This window comes from Mixophyes fleayi, chromosome 4 (genome assembly GCF_038048845.1).
Source record: "Mixophyes fleayi isolate aMixFle1 chromosome 4, aMixFle1.hap1, whole genome shotgun sequence".
Classification (NCBI taxonomy): domain Eukaryota; kingdom Metazoa; phylum Chordata; class Amphibia; order Anura; family Limnodynastidae; genus Mixophyes; species Mixophyes fleayi.
The window spans coordinates 309068429-309080633 of record NC_134405.1 but is presented as its reverse complement, the minus strand read 5'-3'; the positions used below and the strand labels follow the sequence as shown (position 1 = coordinate 309080633).

At 41.9% G+C, this 12205-nt stretch overlaps 1 protein-coding gene across 1 annotated transcript in view; it reads left to right on the top strand.

Moving 5' to 3' along the window:
- The first annotated feature begins 480 nt into the window (after positions 1-480).
- Positions 481-12205, top strand: part of LOC142152894 (leukotriene C4 synthase-like) — a 68503-nt gene continuing 56778 nt past the window's right edge. The window contains exon 1 of the mRNA XM_075210015.1: positions 481-713. The gene's annotated coding sequence lies outside the window, so the exon portion shown is untranslated. The remainder of the gene's footprint in view (positions 714-12205) is intronic.

Genomic DNA, 12205 nt, shown 5'->3' with positions numbered 1-12205 from the left:
ATAATGTTTTAGTTATGGTTTTGGGGAGTCATGTTATCATTTTATGCCAAATTTCAGTAGGAGGTTACTAACCTCAGGTTAGTGAAAATAAAGATGCAACATTTTTCCCATCAAAGTTCAAGAATCCCCTGAAATCTATTTTTTAACTTATGAGGGTCTTTTAAATACAGCCTACTTCCACCCCATCAATCAAATAAACAATATTGATGTAACTAGATGAAATATCATACTTAAGGACATTAGTGACAGAAACATTTAGCCCTGTGCCGTTATTTGACTTGCTACGTGACAAAAACTCCAAGTTGATTCTCCACGTCTCGGAGTTGGATATTTGGCACATTATAACTCATTACCATACCAACTTCGCGTGCATGCATGCCCAAAACAGAGCTGCACTGAAAAAAAGAATATCACTGAAACTGTTACATATTAATGCTCTAGCACATTATTACATAACACAGAACACGAAAGGTCCTCTGCTCTCTCATGTTATAAAAATAGATCAGCCCCTTCTCGGTAATGCTGAAGTTGTAAGTCTGTATTGGGAATTATTCTGCAGAAAAAGGAGGTGGGACAGTCTTCAATCTCATATTTTCCCAATGAACAACATCTGCAAGTATATTTTCTCTTGAGATATTGCTCGACAATAGGAATCCGGTAAACTCCCACAATTGTTGCAGATAAGAGCGTGGCTGATCAAGAAATGAGACGTGGTAAGTAAAGAATATACAAAAGAATTTTAAGATTTGTTATTATAAGGTCCAAACTGTCTTAAAAAGTGTGTAGAGCGTGGTAGATTTGTCCAGTAGAAGTATTCCTTAAGCAGGTAATAGCTGCATACTCCTGTACTGTATCATTTATAGCTGTATTTTTATTTGTAGATTAAATTTCAATGCATACTGTGAATTTTGTGCTGAAATCAAAGGATGTCAAAATATATTACTACCACCACTATGAACTAAGTTCTCAACTTCAGCCCATGTACCCCAAGGGGGTTCAAGGGGAAATTCACTCCTCTACATTCACACACAAAAGTGACATGTAATGAAAACAGTTCTGATATCCCCTCACTCTCATGATTAATTTAAACCATGACTAAGGTTTATTTCATTTAAAGGAGTAGTACTTAAGTGGTAGGACGGTCAACACTGGTTTGAATATTTACACTTTCGTACAGTTCACTTTTATTTAGCAAAAAAAGAGATGTACCTTGATGTGTGCTGGGTGGATGAGCCCATTTTTCTGATCTTAGTGGCCGATTCAATTACTAGCGATTTGCTGCGGAGTGCACCCAAAAGAGTCCCGAAGGCAGTCCAAAGCTAAGCAACATCGCAGATTTTTCCTTGCATCCCGTAGTACCCAAAAATATGTTTCACTAATAATTGAATCAGTCCCTTTGTGGCATTGTTTTAGTGCCATTGTGTCATTGTTTTTGTGTGTTGCCTTTCCTTTTTGTGTTTTTTTTCCTTTTGTTACCTTTATGAGTCATTGTGGATATGAAAAGAACATGTTTTTCTTTATTACACTTGTTGTGTTGTCATCTTAGCAATCAGGTCTCGGCTTAGAAGTCAGTTTTAACAAATGTGGGCATAATCTTTTTAACAAATGAGATATTTAAAGAAGCCTGTTACACTTAATTTGTTATACCTTAATAAAGGGACATTATGGGCTTGATTTATGAAGGAATGTAAATGCCGATTTTGTGCATTTTATCCGCAAATTTAATCTGCATATGCCCAGAACTAGACCATATGCAATTAAATGCAGCAACATTTAATTCATCTTCGTATGCAAAGGACACTTACTAAAGCTTACGATTTCTAGGAGGGAACGAGGCCGAGAATGGTCAATGTACAGTAATGGTGTGCCAAACTTGAGCGCACGCAGCCACGTCGAATTCAAGCTTTGGGCATTTCAAAGGTGCTTGAATTTCTGCCGTATCTCTTGCTCCAGCTACAGGGCTAGTCTAAGTCTTGATTACTAGTGATGACAGCAGCGGATGCATGCTATAACATGTGTTTGCAATCATGAGCAACTGTAAAAATGTATTTTATGTTCCTTAGACATTAATAACATCCTAATAAATGTTTTATCATTAATGTCTATATTATCAACAGGTTACATTATTGAATAGATTTTGTTTGTGTCCTTTTGCAAATTTATATTGGACGTATCCTGCAGTGTCTTGTGCAGTAGAGCCGAGCAGACCTGCACCCGAATTCATCAGTGCATGTATCTTCAGATCTGCTCCTTGTATGTCTGAATTCCGTGCATTTTACAAGAAATGCATGTGGCATTCAGTATGCGTGTCTTGATGAATCAGGCCTTACGTGTTCTGAAATATCAAAGGAAACACAGAAACTTGCTGAACTCACAATGGTGCACTGGTTCTTCTTTTAACCACATTGGGTGAACCACTGACCGCAGTGCAAAAGCACTGAGTGCCTCATGTGTGTTTTGTAAATGTCCTGCGATATTGTTCCAGAATGTAGTGGGCCAATACTTAACATGCTCCCAGGGTTTCTGGGCCTGATTCATTAAGGATCTTAACTTGAGAAACTTCTTATTTCAGTCTCCTGGACAAAACCATGTTACAATGCAAGGGGTGCAAATTAGCATTCTGTTTTGCACATAGGTTAAATACTGACTGTTTTTTTCACGTAGCACACAAATACTTAATAGCTTATTTGTACACTGAAATTTAAAGTTGATATTTGTGTGCTACATGAAAAAACAGTCAGTATTTAACTTATGTGCAAAACAGAATACTAATTTGCACCCCTTGCATTGTAATATGGTTTTGTCCAGGAGACTGAAATAAGAAGTTTCTCAAGTTAAGATACTTAATGAATCAGGCCCCCTGTTATTAAAGTAATTTTATTGCTTACCAATAAAACATTGTCCGATGTGATTGTTTTGGTTCCAAAGCACAAAGATATTTAATTGCAAAATATGGTAGGATTACAGCAAGCCATTATTACGCATTACGTTTCATTTTTCTGTGATGACTCCTGGTATGTTCCCCCTTTACGTATGACCACACTGTCTGTGGATATTAGTCAGGTTACCATAAAAGAGAGTCACAACCCTAGAAGCAATTTTCTTTTCCTATGGAACATATCATCATCATCATCATTTATTTATATAGCGCCACTAATTCCGCAGCGCTGTACAGAGAACTCATTCATATCAGTCCCTGCCCCATTGGGGCTTACAGTCTAAATTCCCTAACACACACACACACACACAGAGACAGAGACAGACACACAGACTAGGGTCAATTTGTTAGCAGCCAATTAACCTACCAGTATGTTTTGGAGTGTGGGAGGAAACCGGAGCACCCGGAGGAAACCCACGCAAACACGGGGAGAACATACAAACTCCTTACAGATAAGGCCATGGTTGGGAATTGAACTCATGACCCCAGTGCTGTAAGGCAGATGTGCTAGCCACTATGCCACCGTGCTGCCCCATATCCCTTAGGTGCTCGGAGCTAACCTTTTGTATGCCCTTCACCCACATATGTAATACATTATCTGGAAGAATACAGGGTACGATAAAATATGTACCGACAATATAGAGTATTCTACTAACGTTCTTCATGCCTATAGGATGTTCATCTGTCCGAAGTATGTCTTTTAGCTTAGATGACATTTAAATAATACTTTTTCACCAATAGCATCATCCTATGTCTGTCAACAATGTCATTTATGATCTCCTTCAAACTGTGTTAGTAAATACACTCTAATAATATCAACGGATTTTTCATCAACATTTGTGGGGCGGGCTGTTGTCTGTTCGTTCTTCCCAGTCACCCAATACTCATTTTCTTTGTGCGTGAAATGGTAATTGACCTGACGAAAATTAGGAGACTTCAAATTAAGGGAGCTACCTGTACTACCTATCCACTACTGACCTCCCACCCCATAATTCGGGTACCTCAGAAATATTGAGTGGAAAGAGAACTAGTTAACTGCAATCTTGGGTCTCCCAGAACAGATTCACAAGTGTAATTAGAACCTTCTCCGGGTGTTGACTCCTCTGCAGTGGATGGTATGCAGAGCCGTAACTTAGAATTCTAGTGCCAGGGGCGAGAAAGACAAATGCCACCCCCCTAGCCCTCAATTTTAACCAAATTAACCTAAAATATTCCTAAATTGCGCCCCCCTTCAGCGTTGCGCCCTGGGCGGTCGCCCCTGTCGCACAGCCCTAGTTACGGCCCTGCATATGGGTACAAGTGTCTCTCTGCTACTTCTAGGGATGTGATGCTACTCAAGTATTGGACCTTTGGGACAGTGTCTATATATTTTGTATCTCTTTATAAGAAACAAATGAGATACTGACAGTTAGAAATGTAAAAAACGGGAAACAAGTCAGCAAAGAAGAACAATAATACTGAAGTGACATGCAGAACAAAAGAAAACAGAGATGGACATTTACAGTAAAATGACAGCTGAATTGGGCACTATGGGGACATGGCTCTACTATTTCACTAATCCCCTTAGCTATTAACTAATCTATGACCCTTCCCCAATTCTTATTAAGTGTCACGGGCACTAGGAGTCTTTACCCAGTATCACCCGCTGATGGTCTTATCAGAGCAGTAGAGTTGGTATATGGTACTCTGGTGGCAGGGTGATAATGGAACTGGAAACAGCAGATGGTTAGAGAATGCTCAGAAAGTCTATGACTAGCAGCACTGGTAAACAATAGGTAACTGAACACGAGGATCTGGATGGACAAGGACACGTGAGGGTAGTCAGTGGTCTGCGCACGGCAAGTTGTACCACTGCTATAGAGAGAAGGAATGTCCAGGAGTAATAAGGAGGTGGAAGTCAGCGGTCTGCGTATAGCAAGTTGTACCGCTGTCTGTAGTGAAGGAATGGAATCCAGGTGAAGGTAACGGGGAAGTCAGTGGTCTGCGTGTAGCAAGTTGTACCACTGCTTATGTGAGAGGATATATGCAACTGGTGACACAGGGAAACAGGAATCAGTGGTCTGCCTCTAGCAAGTTGTACCACTGAATATATATGTGAGGAAGGACACGAGGAGATAAATGCAATGCAGAGTCTACACGGGTACACTGAACTTGATCCCACGTTGAACTGCACACAATAATAATAATGAATGAACAGCACTGCACAGATAAACAAAGTCACTAGAATAGTCCAGCAAAAGGAAACACAGTCAATAATAGCAATAGTCTCAGAGGATGGAAACTCCGGAGGAGAACAACTCAGTCCAGATGGATATGCAATACACCAGCACAGTCAATGAGAAGTATGCATACCGTGGTTCAGATGAGCAGGCTGTTAGAGATAGCTGCAGGGATACCTGAGCGGCAGGGAACAGACGAGATGAGAAGTCCTTGCAGAGTGGAAGCGGCAGGTAGGTGCAGCGCACTGTAGGTAGGCCAGCAAGGACGACAAATACTCAGGAAGCAGTAGTATATCGAATAGAACAGCAGGAGACCACGGGAGAGCTGAAACGATGTAGCAGAGCTGGAAGCCGAGGAGCGTAGACTCGATGCTAACAGGCAAGTTGACACAAATGGACACACTGTAGAAGCAGTAGGCAGCGGGTCAGCTGACGGCAGGTAGAATGCAGACTGGAGCGCTGAGACGAGCAAGACTCTGTAGACACGCTGAAGTAGCTAACAGGAATCAGCTGGAACAGTAGCGATGTAACACAGGAGAGTTGGAGAGATCTGTAACTTGTTAGACACACGGAGGCAGTGGATAGGAATCAGCTGCTGGAGTCACGATGAAACACAGGAGAGTTTGCAGTAATCTGTAACTGTAGATACACGGAGGCAGCGGATAGGAATCAGCTGCTGGAGTCACGATGAAACACAGGAGAGTTTGCAGTAATCTGTAACTGTAGATACACGGAGGCAGTGGATAGGAATCAGCTGCTGAAGTCACTAGGAACACGAGGAGTAGAAGTGGTCTGGAAACCACAAACGGCAAACAGGAATCAGCATAAGCTGAACACACGAGGAGGCACTGAAACACCTTCAGAGACTCATGAGGAATGAGACTCCAAGATCAGGCAACGTGGTATTGACCACAGGTGCTTAATATAGGGAGTGTTGCCTGATCAGCCAATTAAGTTAAAGGAACAGAACTGAAGGTTAAAAGGGACTGCACTTGCGCAGTACCTCATTATAATGGACGGACACGGTTCCTAGCTACCTTAGAAGTAGCACTCACAGTCCGGTGAGTGACATTAAGTTTAACAGGGAGTTACAACACCCATTCCATCCAGTGTCGTTCATGGTTAGCTCGTATGGAACTTGGTACCTATGATCACAATAACTATAAAACATTGCAATGGACTTGTGGCTATAATAGAGAAGTGCAAAATTAACACTTTGTGACACATACTCTGTATCTCCCATGAATGTCTTTCTGGAATACAAAACTACATTAGAAGCAGAGTATATACACACTTCATTTTAAATAATAATTCTCAATCAAATAAGTTATCATAGGTCACTGCAGTTAGAAGAAAGAGTGTTACAATGACCCATTGTTAACTTGACTTTTAAGGGAAAACTTTGTACTTCTCCTGCAATCCCCATAATTACTAAATATATTTCTTTGGCAGGCGCGGGCTGGAAAGTATCAGCCCGGGGGGTGCACAGGCGGCCGCATCACATGACACGCGATGTGCGCTGATACGGCCGCCGGTAATATTAACAAATTATTGCATTCATGGCGGAGGACAGGCGGAGGCGTTAGGCTGAGCGGCACGGGTGCCCACTGCCCCCCTGCACCCCCGGTCCAGCCCGTCCCTGTTCTTTGGCTATCCGCATCTACAACAGAGAAGAACAAAACAAAGTTAGTATCAAACAACAAAGAAAAACAAACATTTTAATTTCTTTACCTTCAATTAGAGATGCTCACCGTGAAGTGGTTTTGGTTTTAGTTTTGGATCTGAATTAGCTTTGTGTTTTGCTTTTGGTTTTGGCTTTGGCAAAACCACCCTCGTGTGTTTTGGTTTTGGATCTATATTTTTTTCGAAAAATTGCTAAAATATGCTAAAATCACATAATTTTGCTTTTTTTTTGGATCCTACATTATTATTAACCTCAATAACACTAATTTCAAGTCATTTGCAGTCAATTTTGACAACCACACAGGTCACATTATTATTTTCATACACTTTCGGACAAATATTGCAGCGACCTGGCTGGATGCTAAGCGACAGAGCAATTACTCAACACACGACAGTTCTAGGACACATTGGCACACAGCAGTGGCAGAAAAGAAAAGTTGTGCAAGATGGAATTATCCTTGGGCCCTCCCACCCACCCTTATGTTGGATCCTAAAAAGGACATGCATACTTTAACAGACCAAGCACTACAGCCATAAAAGTGCCACTCCTTGTGGCTGAAGTGCTTGGTTTGTTTGGACTCCCACAAAACAAGGTAACAATGGCCTTAAGCCACCTAAGGTAACAGTACTGTTAATTAACTCTACTGTGGCAATATGTTGTTGTCATCATCGTCAGCCTCATCCTCACCCTCATCAGTGTGTACATCATCCTCACACATTATTAATTCATCACCGCTGGAATCCATCGTTACAGAAATCTCAGTATTTTGATGTAATTGGCATTAAAGGCCTTCTTCGTGGAACTTGAAGTTCATTTTTATGAACATCATCTTTTTCATATTTTGAGAAAGTAGCCTCCTACTCTGATCGCTGACAAGGTTCCCGGCTGTGCTAAAAACTCTTTCCGAATACACACTGGAGGGTGTCCTCTTCCTTGACAAGCAATTGGTTCAATTCCTTCCCACCAACCTCTGACATACTCTCTTCATTTGACCCCACAAATGAACAGGAAATTTCTACTCTTTTCTTATCCTCCTACTCTACCTCCTGTCCTCTTGATCCTATCCCCTCGCAAATTGGTAGATCCCTGTCTCCTGTGATCATCTCACCTGTAACTAAAATCTGTTATCTCTCGCTCTCTACTGGCATCTTTCCGTCACTATACAAGCATGCAGTGATTACTCCTATTCTAAAAAAACAAGATTCCGACCCAAACTCTCTATCAAATTACCGTCCCATCTCTCAGCTGCCGTGCCCCTCCAAGCTTCTAGAGAGACTTGCCTACACTCGCCTCACATGCTTCCTTTCCGCAAACAACCTGTTGGATCCTCTTCAGTCTGGCTTTCGTTCTCAACACTCCACAGATACTGCGTTGACTAAGGTTGTCAATGATCTGATCACTGCTAAAACTGAACGCCATTACTCTCTCCTAATTCTCCTGGATCTCTCGGCTGCATTTAACACCGTTGACCACACTCTTCTCATACAAATGCTGCAATCCCTAGGGCTTCAAGACACTGTTCTATCCTGGTTCTCATCCTACCTTTCTAATCGCTGGTTCACTGTTAATTTCTCTGGGGCCACCTCTGCTCCTCTTCCTTTATCAGTTGGAGTACCGCAAGGCTCAGTGCTAGGTCCTCTGCTGTTCTCTATCTATACCGCTTCTCTTGGAAATCTAATAAGTTCCTTTGGATTTCAGTATCATCTCTATGCAGATGATACCCAAATTTATCTATCCTCTCCTGATCTCTCGACATCTGTGTTGTCCCGTGTAACTGGCTGTCTTTCTGCCATTTCATCTTGGATGTCCTCTCGCCAACTCAAACTTAATCTTTCTAAAACAGAGTTAATAATATTCCCACCCACCAACAAGAGCATACCTGACATTTCTATCTCTGTTGATAACATGACCATAAATCCCACACCACAAGCTCGCTGCCTAGGTGTAATCCTTGACTCACATCTAACCTTTGTTCCCCACATTGAATCTATATCTAAATCATGTTACATACATCTCAAAAACATTTCCAGAATTTGCACATATCTCACAAAAGACACTGCAAAAACCTTAATTCATGCACTCATCATCTCCCACATTGACTATTGCAATTCCTTCTTTACTGGACTTCCCAAAAACAGACTCAAACCCCTACAATCTTTTTTGCACGCTGCGGCAAGATTGATTTTCCTTACAAATCATTATTCCTCTGTTGAATCACTCTGTATGTCTTTACACTGGTTGCCTGTTTTCTACAGAATCCAATATAAAATACTCTTAATAACCTACAAGGCCATCAACAAAGCTGCACCAACATACATCTCCTCTCTTGTCACAAAATATGTCCCAACTCGGCAAGTCCAATCTGCACAAGATCTGCGTCTCTCATACACACTCATTACATCCTCCCATTCCCGGTTACAGGACTTTTTCCGGGCTGCACCCACTCTATGGAATTCTCTCCCTCGCACAATAAGACTTTCCTCTAATCTACAAGCTTTCAAGCATTCTCTGAAAACCCACCTCTTCAGACAAGCTTATAATATTCCTCAACCACCCTCTTAACCTCACTTCACTACCCTATTACCACCTGTTATACAACTACCCCTTGACCAACATTGTTGTGTGACAGGATCATTTAGCTTATGAGTCACTTTTACCTTTGCAGTCTGGCTGGGCCGACTGCAAATGTAGACTTAACCTCGTGTCAAACTCCCATTGTCCAATAGATTGTAAGCTTGCGAGCAGGGCCTTCTCACCTCTTTGTCTGTTTTACCCAGTTTGTTTATTAGTTTACTATGTTTGTCCCCAATTGTAAAGCGCTACGGAATATGTTGGCGCTATATAAATAAATGATGATGATGATGATGATGGACAGCTTAGGCAATGCAAAGGGAGTTGGTACATGGGTCTCCAAATTCCCTTTTCTTCCTCCCAGTATGTAAAGGGACTGTCTGATGTGTCTATTTCTATACTGTCGTGAAAATAATCCTCCACCATCCTATGGATGTTGATAGTAGGATCATGTGTAGTTACGGCAGTGGTTTCACGTTTTTTGGTCAATTCTTTTAGACCAGACCAGATGTTAAAATTTGGTGCTTAATCATCTGCATCATCCCTGGGTCTCTTGGGAAAGCTTTTTTTTCCTAGCAGCAGTTGAGTGAGAAACTGAAGGAGGAGACGCCGTCCTGTCATGCAACACTTGAGCTGTCATCTTTCTCACCAAGAGCTCCTTGCATCTCTTCAGATCTAGGTCAGTTGGAAACAAAGAGAAGACATAGCTCTTAAACCGAGGATAAAGCACAGTCGCCAAAATGTAGTGATCCGATTTCAAGATCAACTCTTGGATCCTGGCGAAGCGAATAAAGTACTTGATATACAAGTCCGACATACTTACTGTAATTGCTTTGTTTAATCTCCTCTTTCAGTTTCTCAAGCTGCTTTTCCAAAAGTCTAATTAAGGGAATCACTTGACTCAAGCTAGCAGTGTCTGAACTCACTTCACAGGTGACTACTTTGAATGGTTTCAGCACCTTGCACAACACGGAAAGTATTCTTCACTGCGCTTGACTAAAATACATCCCCCCTCCTTTACCAATGTCATGGCTTGTGGAGTAAGCGTGGATGACTTTTCACTATTCCTCCATCAGCAGAAGCATAAACAGGGTGAAATTCCACCTTGTCACCACCTTTTGCTTCAGTTGATGGCAGAGCAAATTAAATTGCTCTTGCAGCTGCTGCAATCTCCTACATGCTGTTGCCGAATGCCGGAAATGTCCAGATATTTTACGGGCCACAGACAACATCTCCTGCACGTCCCTGACATTTTTTTAAAAACTTCTGCACCACCAAGTTTATTGTGTGAGCAAAACAGCGAATGTGATGGAATTCACCCAGCTGTAATGCTCTCACAATATTGGTGGTGCTATCAGAAATTACATATCCTGAGGAGAGTCCAAGCGGGATAAGCCATGTTGCAATGACATCCCTTAGTTTTTGTAACAGATTGTCAGCTGTATGCCTCTTAGTGAAGCTGGTGATACACAGAGTAGCCTACTTCTGAAAAATGTGACGTACTTGGGTACATGCTGCTGCTGTTCCTGCTTGTGAAGGCGAATCACCAACCCAGTGGACTGTCACAGTCATATAATCTTTAGTTTGCCCAGTTCCGCTTGTCCACATATCTGTGGTTAAGTGTACAGTGGGTAGAATGGCATTTTGCAGCCCAATAATAATGTTTTTACAAACCTTCTGGTAGAGATGAGGAATAGCTTTTCTACTGAAATGGTGTCGTGATGGAATTTGGTAACGGGAACACAAGACGTCAAGTAGCTGTCTAAAACCAGCTGCATTAATAGTGGATATTGGATGCAGATCTAATACTAGCATAGTCGCCATGGCGTCTCTGATCCGCTTTGCGACTGGGTGACAGCTTTCATACTTGCTTCCTCTTGAAAAGGATTGTTTAACAGTCAATTGTTGTAAACTACTAGTAGTCTTCTTCTTGGTCTGCTTCTGGGATGAAGATTCACCTCCAGCAGCAGCAGCAACAGCAGTGGGACTAACGCTCAAGAATTCTGAGGAATCCAGGATATTGGAGGAGTCATGTAGCTTAACAACTTGGATGTAAGACTAACTCCTAGGAAATTGACGAGGACGGTGTTGTGGGTGTAGATTGCAGGCGTTGGGATGTAGGTGAGAGAAGGGTCCTAGCTGAATGAGGACTGCTTGTTTTTTTAGCATAACTTTCAGATTTTCCCAACACCTTGCTATGAACTCGCGTCAAATGGTGTAACATGGATGAGGTTCCTAGATGGTTAAGGTCCCTACCTTGACTGACTGTGTCTTTACATATGCTACAAATAGCTAGACAACTGTTGTCAGGATTTGGGTAGAAATAATTCCACACATAAGAAGTGGATTTTTTGGTCCTATGTCCAGGCATGACAATGGTCTTCTTCTTATCACGTGCAAGAATTGCTTCCACTGGAGGACTTACATAAACAACATCATCCTCATCAACATCCTCATTAGCATACTCGTCGGCTACACAAATATCCCCCTCATCCTGTTACAATTACAAAGTGGCATCCTCAATTGGTTTATCACCGGCTACACTTGGGCTGTCCATGCACACATCTGCAGAAATGCTGAAAGGGGCCTTCTTTATGGGTACACTATCAGAATGGTCACGATTACACATAGCACTCCTGGATGGACTCTCCTCAGCGATTTGTGTCATTTCTGAATCTGAACATACATATTCCTCTAATGCCTTACTGTTTTCTTCCAGCTCGGCTTTTACACGTAAAAAGATTTGGGCACCACTTTTGGAGTCCGAATGACAAATTCTTGCTTGTTCACGCC